This window comes from Hylaeus anthracinus, unplaced genomic scaffold, assembly GCF_026225885.1.
Source record: "Hylaeus anthracinus isolate JK02 unplaced genomic scaffold, UHH_iyHylAnth1.0_haploid 4, whole genome shotgun sequence".
In the NCBI taxonomy this organism is placed as follows: Eukaryota; Metazoa; Arthropoda; class Insecta; order Hymenoptera; family Colletidae; genus Hylaeus; species Hylaeus anthracinus.
In genome coordinates this window covers 7686673-7705418 of record NW_026535289.1, presented here as the reverse complement: position 1 = coordinate 7705418, position 18746 = coordinate 7686673, and the positions used below count along the sequence as shown (strand labels likewise).

At 40.6% G+C, this 18746-nt stretch overlaps 1 protein-coding gene across 1 annotated transcript in view; it reads right to left on the bottom strand.

The window, feature by feature from the left end:
• LOC128894947 (discoidin domain-containing receptor 2-like) overlaps window positions 1-18746 on the bottom strand; it is a 232764-nt gene that overhangs the window by 171690 nt on the left and 42328 nt on the right. The gene's annotated exons all lie outside the window — the stretch shown is intronic.

Sequence of the window (18746 nt, the reverse complement as noted above, 5' to 3'; positions counted from 1 at the left end):
TTGAATGGTGAAACTTGATCTCACTCTATGGTAGCTCAACCCCGCTAGACGAAATCGTTTGACTAATAGAATGTTCGATTATTAGTTCAATTATCATTTCATTTTATTGGAATGTATCTCGAGGCCCTCGATTGCGCACTCTTGAAGAGGATGCTCTTGAACGAATATGTTTGCTATGCATTCGGTTGGATGGTTTCCGATTATTTTTATATGTTAGGTTTGTCTAGAGATTACGATCTGGTAAGACGATTATTGTCGGTTCGAACTACTGGGCTTGAACATATATTTAACAAGTTGGTCACCACGTCACCTAGAAATGGGTGACAGGACTTATTACAAAAATTAACTCCAAAGGTGAGGAAATAATGAAAATAAATCTGGATAGGATTCGTGAATTTGGCGATGTTACAAAATCCTATACTACGACAAATGTTAAATTATCCTATCTTCAATAGTCTCGAGACGTAATTTTAACTTTGTAACAATTTTCACGAGTTCTAACTTGGCAGCCAACGTGTTAATTGAGGTTTTGAAACGCTAGTAATGTTGAAATCCTTAAAAATTCTTGCCATCTCGTAAGAATGTTTAGATTATTATTATTCTAAAGTGGTAAACCTATCCATGGATCAGTTAGTATAAATAGAAAGTACTTCTGTACCTTTACGAAGCACTCTAGGTATATCAAAGCACCTTGAAACGTGAAAAATTGATATGTAGAACATTCACGCTAAGTATTATGCAAGACAGTATTCGAGTACAATCCCCGATGAAACCAAAGAAAAGCAAACCATCGTCCCATGGTGCAATCCAGAATCTTGCGCCCGCAATAACGTCTGTTGGTCGCCATCCATCCTCCTCCTCTCCCCAAAAAGAAAACCATTTCGCGGCCGCCTTTGTTTCACACCCTTCGGGTCTTCAGGGCGAGCATAGACGGAAGCGTGGACGCGGAGGCGCAAAGACAAATAGGCAGCCAGAAAGCAAGCTATCGCGGTACAGTAATCCCAAGCGTGTTTTCTGGGTCGGTTGCACCCTGGATTGCGGTTCCCAGGCCGCATTGTCTCCGCGAAATACGGTCGCGGAAGAAACGAAAATTATACCCCCACACCCCCCCCACACCCCACCCCCGGCCCCACCTTGCCATCCCCTCGCGAAATGCTTTATTTCCTCCGTCGGTCTGGCGTTTCCTCTTTCACGTTCCTCCTCCCCTCCGTCTTTCAGTTTCTCGTTCTGGCCGAGCAACAGGAGAGAGTGACGACGAGGTCATTTGCCTTTACGTAGAGTCATAAAGTCTCCGGGACATAACGTTTTCTGAGAGAATAGATGATCGGGGGGGTAGAAAGGACATGAAGCAACAAGAGAGAGATAAGGAATTGGCAAATATCTGGGAATCATTCTTCAGGAAAGCTGCTCGGGGCTTTCTGTAGCGAAAGATGGGATTTGGAAAACCTGCCTCGACTTTAAAACGTCTGAACCCGTGGTTAGTCGTAAGAGTCCTCTGCTTTATGTCGTATGAGATGACTTTAATACGTTTGACCTTATTTTTCAATTTCTCCCCATTACTGATAATTTAATTCACACTTCGATACGTGTACTTAACAAAAATATCGAATATACAAAATGGCATTTGTTTATTAACAAAACGTATTTAACACTGAACCTACCACGACAAGTTAAATCGTTTTCTAACCGTTTTTAAACTTTTGTATACAGTTCTTATATACAATGTACAAATTATTCGTTTGTCCAGGAAGTGTCAACTTTTAAAAAAAATTCGAAGGTACATTTGAATTTGACCTGTACCACCTACCAAAAATCAGCATGGACTTTCCAAACAACACAATATATACAATTGTTTCTAGTACCATGTGAAATATTTTAATTAAAAAAAAGTGTCTTTAAGACTAGTCATTAGTCCGATCAGAAATTACAAATGGAATGTTGGTATAGTGTTAATAAGTAAAGTAATCTACTTAAGCTTCTAGGCGCGAATCCCTCAGGTTCGAGTCTACGACGATGGTACACGATGAAGCAGGGGATGGAACACGAGTAGTCGCGTGCCGCGTGCAGAAGAGACCCATTTTTTGCCTCCATCGCTCCGATCCGGAGGTGTACGCGTGTTCCTGTTATCTTCTCGTTAACTGCCACTCCGGATCTTCTCATTTACACTCTCTTCCGATCCCCTTTTTTCCTCCTTTCCGCTCGTTCCCAGCGGCCCTTTCGATATCGGTATCATGTCCTGGGGTGACTTGGAATCGAATCCAATCCGATCGATCGAGACTACGGGGGCGCCCGCGCCGCCTGGCTAACGGGATTAGCAGGGAAATTTAAGAATTAAGCGTGATTCCGGCCGCGTATCCGGTTCCGCTGACGCTCGTCAAGTTGAATTACGAGCGGTAATCCCTCGGCGGAGGCTAAAACTATTCCGCCTGCAAATCTAATTTTTAGCGGAACGGTAACGTATTAAGCGCGATAATTAAAACTGCAAATTCCCGCCCGGATGAGAAACGCTCCGAGCCGATAAGGATGCAGTCGGAAAGAAAGATTGCCAGGTGATACGAATTATCCCCTCTGGCTACGCTAATCGATTGATCGTCTGTATGAGAAACTGCTGCAATTTCTGGCTATCTTACTGGCTAGCGATTCTGGGACCTAATCGAAAACTACACTTGTACCTGAACTGTGAACGACTCGGTTAACTTGGTAACATTCTAGACAGAATGCTAATCTCCTTCTCTCGTGATAGAGACATTTTTCAACAAATTTAGAAGTATCAAAACTAATGTCGAGGATGCCATACGAAATTTCATGATCTGCCGATGAACCATTCCCGTGATATATAGTAGAACAGAGGCAAACATACATACATGCTACGCTGCACTAATTGATTGGCCACCCACACATGCATACGAAGCTACGCAATAGATGACATGTGTGATACTCTTCACTCACTGATTCTCTCACTCCTCGACTACTGACACTCACTACTGACAGTCTTTTATCCGTCAGGGCATTTTGATATAATTCTGCATTCTAGCCAACGCAACAATATCTTCTCATTATTCCTTCAAGCAATTCTACTATTATAAATATTCCACTATTTCGGTAATGATGTAGTAGAGCCAATCACGAAGCTACATTTCTTTGGGTTTAAGTTTGAAACTCCTATCCAAAGGGTATCCTAATTATCCTGATCATCCTGATCATCCTGATCATCCTGATCATCCTGACTATTGTATCACGGTCCGATTCCACTTTCTGTGCTGCAGCACCGATATCGGATGGCTCTGATGTGCATAGAATTTGCATGTCATCGACATACGTACGCGCTGAGTAGTGATTACAATTGTAAACTAGATCAGTGACATAGGTATTAAATAATAATGCTTCAGGACAGCGCTCCGAGGAACGCCACGGATGACGCCCTGAAGGAAGATACTCGTTTCCTCGATCGAAATTCGCTGAGCATGTGAGCCCATCCATGATGGGCCACGCGGTGCCAAAAATGAATAAATAGAGGGTATGGGTTTAAATATCCAAATGTTCATTTACAACGTCCAGTAGGAGATAGGTGAGTGGAGGGCGCTGATTCTATCAAGTGGTAGTTAACCCTTTGCACTCGATGTTTTTTCTTCTGGCATCTACTACCAACTCGAGATGATTTTTTAACATTCTATTCCCACGAATGCTAAGGACCTTTATCTCGCCGACAATCATTTTATTGACACTTCGAGTTTCAAAGAAATTAAACCTAAACAAACATTATTGTTGGTTGATTTACTGCGTCAAACTTAGTGGTGAACGAGAGTCACCTCTCGAGTTACTGCATTACATTAAAATGTGACTGAGAGTCACCTCTCGAATGCAAAGGGTTAATAATATAATAGTCCAATGGGTGAGTTTAAAGATTTTTCTAGAATTATTTATCACGATTTTTATTATTTGGGACAGCATACGTCGCCGTTTGAAGGTTCTGGAGATGAGCATCATGCGAATTCCCACGGTTCTTTTACCGGAGGACAGGAATGTCTCTGACGGGAGGATTATGGAAGAAATAGGAAGACTAGACCAACACCATGTCTCGAATCCGTGTCATAGATATATAGTGCTCGAGAATTCTCTCTAGCCTTGCATCCTGCGTAAACAATTTTCTCCTTCTTACCTTGCCGATCTCATTTTTAACTATCTTTCATACCGCTCCGGTAAATCTCATCTTACTAATCCACAGTTACCTATTTCTGGTCGGTTTCACCATACTTATAAATTCTAGAACTCATTTTTCTATCCTCTCTCTCATTGTGACTCATCGAAACTCGTGATCTTTGAGCATTGGTTTCAAACACGCCTTCAAATATTTGATTCTCTAATGCTTTGATTAACTTTTTTCTTGTTAACACAAATAGATATGTATGCACATTGTTACAAATCTATTCTATTGCGATAATAAATATCAGTTGCCAGATGAAGAGAGAAAGAAATTGTTCAATTATGAAGCCTGCTGTTAATTATCATTAACGAATAGTTGATATCCGAGAATCACGCGCTCGGGATCAACAATTAGGAATCTGTAATCCGCGTGGATATCGAAGCCGAAAAGTGATTGTCGATATCAGTGTGAGAATACCTGGCTTACCTGCATAATTAAGCACAAATATCGTTGCATAATTGATCGAATGCTTTACATTATGCAACATTACGCGGGGTTACGATAACGGTATAATTCAATGTATCCTGATTAGAGCCCTCTAACCTAGATTCGGGCTAAGCTCGTAGCGAATAGCCTGTTGTGGTCCTCCTTGCAAATTTTCGGCGATATATTTCCGCGATAAAAATGCTGTTATCCGCTATTACCTCTATCGAGAACCCGAAACTCGTAAAGGAAAAAGAGCTATAATTTGTCTACTTTATAGAAGCTAAAAGCGCCATGTATCGTTTCGGAAAGATATCGATCAGAGTTTGTGATACGTAAACACTTGCACCGCCTCTCGGTTATTCGGATTCTGAGATTTGCAGCGAGTCCACACACTGTTCGCTTTAGTCTATGCGTTATGTGACACTTTTCGTTTTAACCAGATTTACCGATGGAGGATTTAGAGCTTAATGTCGAGGAATTTACTGCTTGCGTCGATGAGAATGTTTACTATTCTCAAGAAATGTAGTTTATGGTGGAATCCCCAAATGGGAGCTGGACTAAGATATCAACGAAATAATTCAACTCCCTCTGACAATACATAAAGCCTCAAACAAAAATAAAATTGAACTCTATCATGTTAAAGTTACGTTATATTATGTCACATTAATTTGCTTCTCACTTTGTCTTCTTATAATTATATTTCGTTATCTGAGGATAGCCTAACAGAGATCGAAAATGAATTACACGTCCAATAGGTGACCTCAAAAGAGTTTGAAATTCCACCCTACTTTTAGGGATGCAAACTAGACATACCTTTTAAACACCTATAACTCACAATATGTAGATTCCTCGGAAAGACACACAAGCGAACGCCCCCCTTTCAATTGGGAGCCAGTTCAATTGATCTACGACCGTCAATCCTAATCTACCCCTAAGTACACCGACTCGCGCATGCGTGGCTGCTGGGGTTGCGTGTTTCGACGAACGAAACCGCTTTGGTGGTCTCTGGGCGGCCGCTTCATCGATGGCAATTCCGATAAACTGACAACGCTGATGAAAAATTTTCAAAGTATTAGTTTCAAACACACGAAAAACAAAAGAAAGTTTAACATACTGATATTTACATACAGATATTTTTCTCAAATTGAATGGCATTCGTGCTCTATATACAAAAATCACTCCGAACAAATTTCACGATTCCTAAGATAAATTCATAAATCTATAGCTACTCAATATATGCAATAAATGTAATAGCACCCTTTTGCACTTTTATTCATAGAATAATAACAAAACTTTAAAGACTTCAAAAATCAGGACGAGGGCAAATCACGACGTATAGCAATACTGTCTCTCCGCAGAATTCAACAGCCAGCAAAGTAAAAATGGGATGGAGCACCGCCGCCTTCTTGGAGTCGTGTCACCGACGAAATAAGATACTTCGTGAAAGTAATTTCCCCAGGAAAAGTAAGTTTTCGCCGAGTAATAGGCTCCGCGCTGCCACTGTCGCTGCGCAAGTGTCGCTGCTCTACGTATTCGCGAGCCGAGGAAGAAAAAGAAGCCTCGGACCGAAGCGACTGCTATTGCCGGAAGAGATTCCACCCATCCGGAGAGCTGTGGTTAGAGATCGAAGTGTAACTTTAATCGCTCCTAACTCCGTTCTTGAAAACCCCGCCTCCGGTTCTCCCCAGCCCGGGAATTCCCTTTTCCCATTTCCTATTGCTCGCTTCAGTCTTCCCTCAGTAAGGAAAAGAACTCGCGTTTATTGAACATTCCACCATCGGAGATTTCGACGTCGTCATTGTTTCAGGAAACGATCTTCACGAGCTGAAGATTTCTCTGCATTCCCATATTACGACCACCTTGTATTACTTTCGTTGGCATTCATCACAGACTGAGCTACTATAATTGAGTATGTTAACTCTTTCAGACATGGCGTCTACAATTGAGGTCTTTATTTGTGCATACGAAGGAAGACCAGTTTTCCTCGAAAACAACGCTATTAGGATACTTTTTTTAATTTTTCCATATTAATTGTAGCCTAAGTTAACCCTAAAAAATAAATTACATTAATAACAGAAACAAAAATAGTCCAGGTTTGAAAGGGTTAAGCTGTTCGTACACGATGCTATAAAGTTTTAGTGAAAAGTGGAATTATGTGTTATTTCTCCAACTTGAATATTTGATCGTTAACTAGTATTGGTCTTCCTTCAAAGTAGTTTCCGTATTCCAAAGAGGACCAACCTTGAATTAATAAAGTATCGTTTCTAATGGATACACTCAATACGTGTCCCCAATCCGAGTTATTTATTAGTTTCCATTGAATGTTGTCCGATTGCATCGATCGTCAATACCTATCTTGATGCTCTCAGCAGTCGGGCGACACGTCCATAAACGCATACTGAAACGCGCCCTGAATACGACTAACAAAGCGCCATCGCGTCCGCCAGTTAAATACTAATGTTTACCTTCGAATTTGATGTAACGTTTAGATCCGATCTAAGTGATGGGAGCACCGTACCATTGACCTGATTATGAGTGACCATTGATTATTGATTACTGTTTGACCAAGCCGAGCCATTAATTACTGTCTGACCGTACCTGATAATGCTTGATTGTGTGCTAAACCTGACAGCCAGCTAGGTCAGAATATTCATCCTGTACGGGCCAAGCGCAATCCCTAGCAGATCCTGTATCGTTATTTAGATTAATTGAATGGCGTGTCTCGATGCGGTGTCGACAATGCATTACCGTCACCGATAAATTAATTTGAGAGTCGTTGTTGATACCACCAACACCCTCGATCCAGTGAAATCTTCTCCTTACGAATAAAAATGCATCCACTTCCTCAAGATCATAAGGACCTTGGGTTTCTTATGGATAACCTCAGTTCAAAGTGGTTCGATCGCCTAATATTTTCTACGGTAATAAACTTAGCTACTTTTTAAATTTTAGTTTATTCGAATACCCTGCGTGGCTCCGGAAGAAATGGACTCTATCAACTCTAAAGATTAAGAACAAAAATTATTTTAAAATTCCCAGCATGCTACTTATCGAACGTGAAATTTGCCATTAAGAATTCCAATACAAGAACTCTACCAAACATGCACCTGCGTCTACCACGAGATGAAGAAATCGTAATGAATCAGTCTTATTAACGAGTCCATCGGCAAACCCTGAAACACAAACCCTACACGATAGACCCCTTTTCCCAACCATTTAATCCGACCTTTTTCCCGCGTTGGCGAGCGAGCTGAGCAATAAAGAGTTAAACAAAGCACCGGTCAATGATCTACCGTGGGTTATACGCCGGCGGTGCTTAGCGCTGCGCAAAAACAGCCCTGGCACCTCTTCAAGTCGTACAAAGGGAGAGCAAGAGCACGCTTTTTTCCCGTTCCCGAGTAATATGTCATCCTAGATTGCACAATGCTGCAAAACGTGTCCGCGACACGTAACAGCATGCAGCACGAGCACGGCGAACCGTTGAGTCACTCTCTCTCCACACACCGCTATCTACCCGCGTCGCGATAACGCTCGGCCGCACGAAGCGTCTAGACGCGGGCGAGGGTGCGCGCACGGCCGAGGGAGAAAGCTATCGGTGACTTTTACATCGTGTAATCGCGCGAATATACTTTTTTCCCCACTCTCTGTAATTAGCCCTCTATCGTTCCTGGTATCTGGAGGCAGCGGCCAAAGCCATTGGCATCGATAACGTCTCGTTGCGACGAGTGCGAATATTACACGGGCTCACGAGAGAAACTAGTCGAATTCCCATCTCAGAGACTAGAGCTGAAGAAATAAATCACTGTTGAGATGTAAAGGACAGCTCATCAATTTAATGGCATGTGTAGTCCGTACCCGGAAATCATTGAAGAGGGATATTAAAAAAATGGTCAATCTTGGTATAGCTCAGACTTTCATGGAGACTTTATGATGTAGTATTTAAATTTTCATATTTCATGCACTTGTTTCGAGGTTACGATTACGTGATATCAATGATCACCAACATTTTTTTTTGTGAGAGGTATTTCTCTGTTATTTCTTGGTCAGAGACGCCAAAATACAGTCAGTCCCATAAATATTCGCACCATCTATGTCTATCAAAGAAATTTGTTTAAATTGAATGGTAAGTTTGATGTTTTCAAGTGTATGTTTGTTGATGTATGTATAAATATATACCAGAGTAAACTTATTCATATACGTATTTGTAATAATAAATTCATTTGGTAACATCAAACCTATTATTTAATTTAGTCAAACTTCTTCAATAGACATAGAGGGTACGAATATTCATGAGACTGTCTGTATTTGGAAATTAACTGATAGAAACGTATCCTCAATGTTAATAGCAACTAAAAAACCGAGGACGGGAGACGTTTCAGTTTGAATTCGTTGCATGGGGTTTAGCGTTCGCCAATGGCGTCAACGTCACGCGGAGACAGTATCTAGAAGCTTAAATTGACGCTCTCGTCTCCGGGGCTCTCATAGACTCCTGATTAGATATTCCAATCAGAATACCTGATGAGAATACCCACTTTTCGTGGATTCTCAATGTACTTAGTCGCAGCCGAGGGCTCCGTTCGCTTTAATTGGATCCGTCGTCTTAATTACTCTGACATCGTAAAAATCGATTCTCGAAAGTCGTCGCTACGAAGACATTATCAGCCGTGTGAAGCTGCCCCCCTCCCTTACTAAAAAATTCGTTACGAATTAGTGTGAAGCTAATCGGTTTACAGCTTCTAGGAAAAAAGAATCGTATTGCACCTCGGTCTACGTTGCATTTATTATTGAAATGCAAACTATATACGTTGTAGGTAGATGCTATTGGAGCGCAAACTATCGAAAGCATGTCCAGGAATTGAGCAGTTGCAGTTAAAATAACTTCAAACTTACATCTATCACATTATCCAAATACTTTGCTGTAATAGCTTCAGGGGCACTTAATACAATTCTCCTTACATTATTCGTGTGGTTGTCATAACCACTCCAGAAAATTGTTTTCTGTGTACTTCAACGTGGTACATATTCAAGCGAAGTTTCGTTTAAATCAGAATTTCCGGGAGCTTCCCTCGTGGCGGAGTATCGCGAGCATCAAGTCGGACAATAAGTGGACCATTATCTGGCCGATGGACTTTTTGGCAGTGGTTCCTTTCGTTATCGGACTGCGTAATTGAAGCATCCTGAATTTCGGCGCACCGGCGACCTGTGACTCAGCGAACCAAGTGACTCACCCGTGCTCCGTCCGTCTGCATCTTAACGAGCAGGATATGCGTTAAGATCAAATAAAGGGCTTCCGGCCGGCAGAAAATCAAGAAACGTAAGACCAGCTAAATTTTCAGAATTTTTATCGCGTTCCCCGTATCTGCCTTAATGAATATTCCTCGCGGTGCCCGGGCAAATTACTGGAATCCAACCGAAATCGGCTGCAATGGGAATATGATAATTAAGGGCGGTTTCTCAAGAAGAATACTAATTACCACAGCAGGGAGGGGGTCGAAATAACGAAAAAAGTTTTCTGAAATCCTTTCGTACGTGTGGAACAACATTTTTCTTTTTTTCTGGATAAAATTCGCCTCGTTATGAATCGCGAATTTCAACCGTAAACTACTGTTCCACGAATTTCACATTTCAACGTAATATATTTCGATGAACTGCTGTTTAAATAAGTTTAATCGTGTTATAAAGTTTCGTATTCTAGCTAGTATAGTAAACTAATCTTCTATATCCATAAAAATCATTGCTACTAAAAAGTATATTTTCAGGTACTTTTACTAGAAGTAAAATGAAAAGTGATTAACAAAGGAGACGAAATTTCAGTTGTTCCGAACTTTAAGCATTTTAGATTCCACTTCGATACTACTTATGACGGCAAACTTTTTAATGGGCACTCTTAGCAAGAATGAGGCACTGCGGAAGAAGCATTTTTTTATTTGCGAAGAGTTCGCAGGCCCGACTTGAGAAACACTGTGCCAAGCAGTGAAGATGAAAAGCAACGATGGAAAGCTTCCGAAATCTCATGTTTCGGCCGAGTATAATTCTCGAGCTGGGTTAGGTTACTGGCCCGACTAGCCAGCAGATCGTACGTTACGACGCAATAAACCTCCATCTCGAGAATCACGCCAGGCATCTTTGATATTAAGCCGTTCCGGAGCCTATCCCGTTTATCCAACGACTTTGTTCATCCTTCGTATCCAAGACTTTGTTCACCTAATCGCGGCCCTGTATTCGAATTCACGATCATAGCGGAGTAGCGGCCGATGACACCAGACTGTGTAAACTTGAGCCAAAATTCACTCGAAACTTCAGCCACTGCCCGGAATGCAGTTCGCAATTTAACAGTGTAAGCAGGTGTAAGTATTTGTACGAGATTCATACTGTAATAATGAATTAAATATTTACTACATGAATTTCTTTTGCTGCTACACCCTCCAAAAAATGAACGATTTTATCACTGCACGATATTCAATTTCTTCCATTGTAAAAAAATATTGACACGTCAACTTTGAACAGATGGAAATATACGAATAAGTTGACAGATCTATATGGATCTTCACACGTGTTCATAGAACAGTAGTGCCATCTTTCAAAAAAATGAAACGACGAACCTAATAGCGCTATCTCTTATCGAACGACAAAACTCATTGAATAGTCTACTATTTTAAATATTATGGTCACGAATGTGTAGGTCTTCCGCAATGTATAATTGAGGATTCTCTTTTCCAGGCACAAGTTTCCATGTTCCTGAATAAATTTTTTTATTAAATAGTTTAATATTTTCAGAGATTGTTTTATTCAGAGTTTGTATACGTGTCTAAAAAAAGAAACACATACAAAAATATTAATATTAAACATTTTGCCAAATCTAGACGAAACCCACACTGTGATAATACCTAATAACCTTTCGCAAAACATTTCAGAAAAGACGAACCGTACAATCAGTTTCACAGTTCACGAACCGTAAAGAACAATCCTCCTCCATGAGAATGATCCCCCTATGGCGCGAATTACACGGTCCACTTTGGTAATCGAATTACACACGCGGCGACGCGTTCTCGATTTCGCTTGACGAATACCCGCGGGATCGAGCGAGGAATAAATCGCGGTGGATTCTAACGAAATAAATATTCGGCCCGGTTGCTCGCGAAGAATGAAATTGAATAATAATTCTCGGGGAAAGCTGGCCGAGGGCGCATCGAGAGGGAAGGATGCTGCTCGCTGGGCATAAACCAAGGAACGATGTTGCGAAGTCGTAAATCACTCTCTTAACGAAAGTCTTTGTTGCAATTTATGCGAGCCGAGCCGGTAAATCATTTCGCGAACCGATGGGGCAATTTATAACAATTAAGCGCGCGGCTGCTGCGAGGGAACACGAAGGAGCTTTCCTCGTTGAGAAAAGGAGGCTGTAGCTGGCTGTGCGCGTGAGAGCCGTAATAAGTCTTAATAAGTACGCTGGTAGCGGCACACGCTTTGAGAAACCCCTGCCTTCGTTCTTTCTTTAGCTTTCTAGGGCCTGCCAGACCGAAGCATCGACTAGGTCGTTTGTGTCGCGATGGAAAACCTTGAAACGTTGACCGAGGTCGCCCAACTTCAAACGAGGCTCGCTGTCGCGAAGCGTGGGAGGGAATGTTGGGATTAATATATAATAAACGAGGATTGGAACGCGAGAGAACTGGATTAATCGATTCTGCTGTGGAGGAGTCACGAAGATTCCTGTAATGGTTACATGTTTACAAAAAAGAGGAGCACTTACTCTCGTCATTATCAAGTTGATGGAGTGCGTGTAATTCAAGCTCGATCATTAGATTCGAGGAAAACAAGCCCTTTATTGATGCGTTTCTCTAATCTTGACTTCACTAGGTTAATTTACGTCTTTCAGAACGTACAAATATGACAACTTGATGCTTCCATCTATGCGATTATAAATCGCGCCTCTTTTATGCACCGCTGGGCGACACGAATAACGCTCAATATATCTCTTGGACGTTGCGAATTGTACGATTTCCTTATTACCATTTACGATTAGCCAAGTCAGTCTTACCGTCGTCGCAGTAAAAACTTTATGCATGCATTCGATCGTCCCTATCACAATTAAAGTACCATCAACGTACCTGTGACACAACCCCTCACAAAAATTAAGTCTGGCTAGTGCTACTACCCCAACGTCTTCTACAACCCCATTCGCAAATTAGTTTAATATAAACTAAACAGTTGTAATTTGGATTTCCATTCAAATTTTGTATAAAAATGTATCACGATCGAAACGAAATTGGTTCACCTAATAGCGATGCCCTTTGTTTCAGGGAGTTGTCAACGAAGGAAAGCGGGCAGATTTATCGGCGCTAAACGAGGCAGCAGGCTAATGGAAATGTAAATCGGTCTTGGACGACTCGTTTGCATTGTAGGCGGCAGAAAATGCGCGGTCGGCGAGCGAAGAAAGTTCAGCCGGCGTGCGTGAACGCGCGGATCAGAGAGGGAAAATATAAATGTAGAGACGCGACGTCGGAAGGTCGGCAAAAAGAAGAGCGTAGGAGGTGGGATGGGGGCGAGGGTTTGCGCACTCGTTACGGCGTCGTCTCACTCGAATGGCTTTTCGAGGACCGAATGAAAGAGTTCTAGGGGTCTATGCGAAAGCTCGCACAGTCGGCCGTGAGCGTATAAATACTTCGAGAGCATAGTTCAGGGCGCCATTAAAGCACCGGCTGCGCTCAAAAGACGCGGATGTGTACGAGCCTGTTACCGATAAAACATCCATGCATATTGCTTCGTCGCGACTGCGAGCTTCAATCTAATAAACTTTCCGTAGAAGTGCTACAATGCGGCACCGAGGCTCCTAACGAATAATCCTCATTTTCCAGGACTGTGGGAACGATAAAAATTGGAGGATTTGAAATCATTTTTGTATTGAAGGTCTGAAAGGCTAGTTTGAGTGCTTTGGGTTGGTTAATAAGGTGTACGTATTATTTTTCTTTTCTGTGAAGGAGTAATTAGGTACATAATTGGATGACCAGTGATAATTTACAAAAGTAAATGAAGTTTTCCATCATCACGTACTGAAATTAGGCAGCAGAGTCCTATTTTTAAAATAATTAGAGAACATAACAAAGACGAAAGTGTGTCAACTTTATCCAGCCTGGGGCATCCAAAAGTCACAAATACTTTTTTTATCTACGCGAAAAATTCGTGTAAAATTAGAGAAAGGAGGCAAAAATTCTCCGTCTACATAGACCATTAGATGTCATTTGCATGTAGCGAAAACACACAGTATTGTTGTGTGAAGAACGTCATAGGCAACTAAACAAAATGTGTAAAAACGAGTGCATTTTTATTACACCCACTCGAAATAACTATTTTTAACATGAGCTTTTGACTTCAGTGCATGCTTAAAAATATTAATAGTGTGTAATGGTGAGGTTGAAATAACAAAGTAAATTTATTCAACCTAAAAAATTTTGATTAGTGAAATTCGACTGTCGAATCTGGCTTTGATTCAATTCGAACCGCATCGTCAAATCATTTGTACAAGGGTTCGAGCGTTGGAAGATGTATCAAAGAATGTCAGAAATGTCCAAAAACATAGAAATGGCAGCAACAGTGCCGGCGCCCCCGAAGTAATCGAGAAGTCTCTCGATTCATCGAGTGCTCTTTCTGGTAGCGCTACGAAAGGTCTCAGGGTACTCGAACGATTCGTCGTTGATTCGGCTACCGTCGTTTCCGGCAAACGACACTCTCCGCTGGTCGTTAAAGCGAATTCATTCACCAGCACCCTTCAATTCTTTTATATTAACGAACCGCGCCCCTACCGACGGTGCGAGCCGGAGATATAACCGAACGACAATAAAAAAGCCAAGAAAATCTTGAATTTGTTAAACGTGGCCGGGTGCCAGTTATGTTACACTTCGCGCCCCTCTGGTATTACTTAAATAACGACGATTCGCAATTGATGAACCCTCGACTCTGTCGCGACCACGGCAATGGACGATACGTTACGCGGACGATCACAGACGTTCCACATTCTTTTGCAATATTTCACTTCGCTGAAATTAGTGTCACTTTCGACGATTCTAATGACTTTCGTACGTATTAACATGCAAACTATTACGAACTTTCTTATCATTTGCTAGTATAAATTACTTGTGCATATTGGAATGGACAACTAAACTATCCAGTTGGGAATAATGTGTGTAGTTGTATAAACATTCTATGCCTCTATTAACCATGCATATTACCTACTAAATCGAATCAATTTTTCTTCGATTTTCATGTAAATTTTTAATTCTAAGATCGAGTAACCAAAAATGTCAAACGATCAATTTTTTAAGGATATCATTTCACATTTTGACTATCAGTTAGATACCCAATGCCTAACGAGAAGGTATGCTTTCGAATCCCAAATTAACAAGTCGATATCGCAAAAAAGAGCGAACAGTGCCGAGAGTAAACCAATAGGGAACTATTTCCTCGAACTCTCCCGCGCATCCGACAATCGAGCAGCCAACTTTTTCCCTCCCGTTTGATCACGCTCAAGAGTAAAATTATACAGGGGCCGAATTAAACAAAAAGAGAGGCCCCGTTCGACTTGGACGAACGCTGGTGAAAAATAACGGAGATCTTCGCCGTTTACCTTATGCTGTTTGTTTTTCGCGGAATACTTTAGCCGAGCTTCGCACTCCGTCGGTTTTCGCTCGAGCCGCAGAATTGCCAGGGTAACGAACTAGCTCAGCTTCGCGCAAACTTCCGAAGCGTCGAGCTGGAATAAAGTAATAACTGTAATTGATCTAATAATTTATTACTCGGATCGGACACATGGTGAACTCTCAGTCTGCGAACCGCCATGTAAGTGCGCACGCGGTGCATTATTTACCGAATGACGAACGCAAAGTCGGGATCGTTGTCGCAACGAGCCACTCATTGGTGTTAAACGATTTCCATAAACTAAAACGTGTACACATATATATAGTGAAAGGAAAAACTTACTTCTTAAAGTAAAAGATAAGCGGATTATTCTACGATAAAAACTTTGTTTGGTCTTAATTTTATTTTCATAAGTATTAGCAGAGAGAGCCTCATTCGTAGCAATTATCCTACAAAATTTTAATGCCATTTAGCACATGGAAATCGCTTGTAGAATATTCCATCGAACGTCGAAAAACGAATAAATCATTTATATAGCTAGGAGGTTTAATGTTCAAGAATATTTAATCGCTCATGTAGATATTACATTTATGTCATTACCAATCTCAATTTCATGAAATGTGAAAATTAATTTTAAATTTTAACAAATGCACAAAGCAGTGGGCTGTAGATATATTTCCTGGAAACTATTCCACCGAACTATTCTGGAAAACAGTTCCGTATGCTATTATTTAAATTCTGATTTACGAAGTAACGGTGTTTTCGAATTTAGCGATTAGATAAAGGAAACTATGGCGAATTAGTTATGGTTATTAAGGAAACAGCCGAAACATGAAGCATACCGAAATGCATCATCATGGAACCGCAGGTATCGCCCAGGGGTGAATTTGTAAATTGTGTGGTGCGTAATGTTACAAGTGAAACCACCATTAAGTTATTCTCGCCTAAAGCCGTTCTGCCAGTTCATGTGCATAAACTTTGACGTGATCGATTTTACTTCATACAGTACTCCCATAGCATTACAAACTTTTATCACAACTTTATCAAAATAAACTTCGATCTTAGTCCAGAAAATTCAATTCAATTTTAGTGACATAAAAAATGCAGTTAATGTGATAGATCCATTGAAAATGTAGACACTGCTAATTAATCATTTAAATTTAATTCGAATCAATGAAAATACTCTGACACGAAGCTTGTAATACTACAAAATCAAAATCATAATCTTATACAAGGATGTATACAAACAATTTCTAGATAGAGAATTTAAAATAGAAACCATTAGTACCCAAAATAAAAAATTTCCATCGCAGAATCAAGAAGGAAAAGACGCAATAAAACTTTAAACGTTTGGTGCTCCTCGCTTATTATTAACACAATTTTCTCCACCCCTGGCTCCAGATTACAAAGAAGAAAAACTGCCCGCTCTTTAGAAACGCGCATTACGTTAAATAAGGAGTTGAGTCTGCAGTAATAATGTAATTAATAAGTATACGGTAGGGAAACGCAGTCATTACCGGATCCCGAAGGATTCATAAGGAGGAATTAGTACGATGAGGAATCTCAATCAAGCACAGGGTCTGGTAGGAAAGTTTCTTGAGTCGCGTCCACTTATTCATGCCTGAAGCAAGAGAGAACTCGGATGAGAAGGAGCATGATCTCTGTGGAAGCAGAGAAGGGTGAGAAGTTGGAATGCAGAATTCAGGAATGCATCGCGAACCGATAGTGCCACCGACTGATTCACTGACACCAAGAGTGGACGACATCCGAGCGCTCAAAGCGACAGGAATATATTCGGAATCGATTGACTAGCGTTAACGTCGATGAAATGTAAAAATTGAATCAAGATTAACAGACCATGGCAGATTTGATTTCAAACAAACATATAAAATATCATTCGGCTCTTCCGTTTTCCTCATATTTATTTGGAAATAACCGAAACATCGATTTCATTGAAATAATGGGTATTTAATATATTGAATTCATTTAATTACTACGAACAACAGGCACGTTAAATTAATTTAGAAATGTAACTGTAATCATTTGTGAAACGAAAAGATATGTATATACGCTCGTCTAAAAATTCGAACAGAAAACGACCTGTGTGATTTATACATATAAATCATTACCACGTAGTATATATAAAACTGCACATATGATGGTCGATGGATATATAAAATATCACTGAAGAATATTTGTACCATTTTAATGAGGCAAAGAGATTGGCAATTTGGTTAATTAAGAAGTTTTTCATCGTTATATTGTCGGAATACGACGGTTATTTGTACTGTTTTTCGTTATTTCAGTATTTTACACACGAAAATATTATTTTCAACGATGTTTCGTAAAATAAAGCAACGCAATTAGATTTGAAACATGTTACAACAGTGAAATAATATTATTTGAGGTGATAATTTAGATAGTAAAATTGGAACAGTGTGCTCTTCATTTGTTCAGTAACTCGAACGATGAAGTAGACGTAATTTTAATTGGCTTTGGAGCAATCGAGAAATTTCATAATTGCTCCAAGACTAATTAAAATTACGTCCAATATATTATTTCAAATAATATTATTCCAAAAGTGTCCAAGTCTGGTCTATAGATACCGAAATTCATTTCCTTAATTGCCGCGAAAATTAATTAGCAAGTACCGTGCGACTATCCTGATCCTCCAAGAACACAAAGAGAAGTACGGATAATAAGAAAATGCGATATTGCAGAGAAATATTGTTCTGAAATAAATTCAAAGAGAAGCGATCCTGAATATGAAATCACGTCAGCCTATGCATCGTAATAAAAAGGGCATACAAAAGGAAATGAGAAATAAATCCAAGTAACAGCTATCGATACGTTTCCCCAACGATATTTCCTAAGATACTTTAAAGAATAAATGAAAAGAAAATTTCGAACGTTCTCTTTAAATTGCAAGAAAGATACAAAGAGCAAAGGAATAAAAATGAAGTATAAGAGAACTCTTAAGCTGCGATTGTCTCCGGATACGCGATCAAAAGGTGCATCCCGAGCCACGAGTTTGAAATTCAATGCGAAATAATAGGATCGGATACAGTGTTATTTAAAAGGGGTGCGACTAGCGGCGACCACCGTGCCAGATACGCAGTGAAAGTAGGGGTGATCCTAACGATAGAGCTGCGCGACAAAGAGGAACGAAAGGGAGGAAAAATAAGACAAGGTACACAGAATAGACAGAAAAAGAGGGAAAATGGCCAAGAGCCTGAAGTTCCTGAAAGCGTCGTCCGTCCCTTGTGATTTTCCGTAACGTTCCAGTGATACTACCCCTCTATATATCTATACATACATATAAAACCCATCGTACCGCCGCCGTCCTGCTCGCACCCCTTTCAATCCACTGTTTTTTCTTCCTCGCTCTCTCCTCGTTCCTCCACGGTCCCGTCCTTGCCTGACAAACTTATGTTCGCAATAGAAACTCTATAAATAAATCCTCCGAGCTTCTCGAGAGGGATAGCGG